Raw genomic sequence first — 1,964 nt, forward strand, 5'->3', positions numbered from 1 at the left:
CGCAGTGGAAGCCTGAGACGGCGCGTTGGAGGAGCGGGCTGTCCTGTGGGCTGTGTGGCCTGTCCATCTGATCCCAGAGCCAGCTGGTGTGGGGCAGGCTAGGCCGATAGCCTCTCCGGCATGTCCCACTCACCGTTCCAGGTTCTGCCATCTGGTCCAGCTGCACTCCATCCCGGGCCGCGGCTCGCACTTCAGAGAAGTGCTTTCGCACTCGCGTGGCCCGACTCTGAAGGAGTCTTGTGGGGATGGTGTGGACCAGGCTGAGGGCACACGGGCACCCGTCCTCAGCCCTGCACCCCAGCGGCTGCCACAGCCTGCCCTCGTGCTGAAGGTCTCTCCCCCCTTCACACGTTCACTGCACCACTGCCTCCCCTCTGCAGGTGTTCAGGGCGGCCAGTGGGTGCCCTGCTCCCCTGACTGGGGGCTCTGTAAGGGCCTTCCCCAGCCGACGTCTGCCCTACCACCTGCCGGGTGTGTGGGGGTCACAGTGCTGAGGAGTGGCTGCTGAGTGACACCCTAACTCCCTGTGCTCATTGTGGGGCTGGGAGGGAGAATGGGTGGGTGAACTTCAGCTGGTTTCAAACATGTTTTACTTGAAGGGCAGTTACGTGACGCAGGACGCCCTCACCTAGCATCTGGTCCGTTGTAGACCACGGGTCTGAGGGTCCCCGAGATTATGCTGGAGCTGAGAAGTCCCTGCCACCTGGTGGTGACACTGAAATGTCACAGCCCATGCTTTTCCAGGTGCGAGTGGCGCTGCCGCCCCAAGGGCGGCGCTGGGCGGGCGGTCGTGCGCTAGTAAGCACAGCTGGGGCTGGTCCCCGCGTGCTCAGCGGCGGTGACAAGCTGCCGCCGGAGTGTGCGTGCTGTGCACTCGCTCTCACTGTGATCTACCTGCCAGGACGCGGCCCACTACACAGCGCATCGTGTCAGGGCCGCCGCGGCGCCCTCTCCCTGGGGTCTGATCTCTTGTGTCACTTTCTCCTCGGGGCCCCTGCAGCGGGACAGCTGTGGGGTGGGAGATGTGGCGGTGATCCCGGCCCTGCACAGGCCCAGGCCGAGCTGTGCGTCTGCATCCTGGTTTTCAACGAAAATGTTTAAGAAGAAGAAAATAGGAAAAGCTTGTAGGATGTAGAGAAAGAAAATGTTTACGTAGCTCAACGGTGTTTGTGCTCTGAGTCTTATAAGAGGACCGAGAAGTTTCTAAGAGCGTCCGTTCATCGTGGTTACGTCACTGGACTCCCACATGACTGACCGCAGTTCGAGTCCAGGACCTGGCAGCTTGAAACTCACGCCAGATGTGTGTGCAGGCATGCCCAAAATCCTGAGAGGAAAATGGAGGAGAAGGGACGGCCGCATGGCCATTCTCCCTGGGGGGGTGATTTCTCGCTTTCTGTCTCTGTCTCTGTTTCTTCAGCAAGCACACATGCCCTATAGTAAAAATCTCTCCCCAAAGAAATTAAATTCATCAAGTAAACAAGTTATAGTAAGCTAAGGTTAATTTATTATTGAAGAAAGAAGACCTTTTCAGTAGGGCCAGCAGGTGGCATGGTGGTTAAGGGTGCTGGTCTCCCACATGGCCGATTGTGGTTCAAGTCTCGTATCTGGCAGCTCACTCTCTCTCTCTCTCTCTGTCCCTCTCTGGTCAAATTAAAATAAATTAAATAATTTTTAAAAAAAATTTTTTTAAAAAGAGAGAGACAGTAACCCGAGCTTGCCTAAATGCCTGTTTATAGTCTGTGCAGTGCCTGGGAGTGCCCTCGGCGCCCCCACACTCACGCTGGCTCTCCCAGAGCCACTCGCAGGCTGCGGGCTCCACTCACAGCACCCGCTCTGCTGGCGTCTCACCCACGCTGGCTTGCCGTGGCTTCCCTGTGTTCAGCATGTGCAGACACACGGATACAGGCCCTTGTGTTCCGGCTGCCGTGGTGCGCAGCGTGCAGTTTCATGCCGGCAGGGCGTGG

The 1,964-nt window shown here is 57.9% G+C and overlaps 1 protein-coding gene across 1 annotated transcript in view; it reads right to left on the bottom strand.

Moving 5' to 3' along the window:
* HEPACAM (hepatic and glial cell adhesion molecule) overlaps positions 1-1,964 on the bottom strand; it is a 27,220-nt gene that overhangs the window by 12,451 nt on the left and 12,805 nt on the right. The gene's annotated exons all lie outside the window — the stretch shown is intronic.

Source organism: Tupaia chinensis, unplaced genomic scaffold, assembly GCF_000334495.1.
Source record: "Tupaia chinensis unplaced genomic scaffold, TupChi_1.0 Scaffold000037_4, whole genome shotgun sequence".
Taxonomy (NCBI): domain Eukaryota; kingdom Metazoa; phylum Chordata; class Mammalia; order Scandentia; family Tupaiidae; genus Tupaia; species Tupaia belangeri.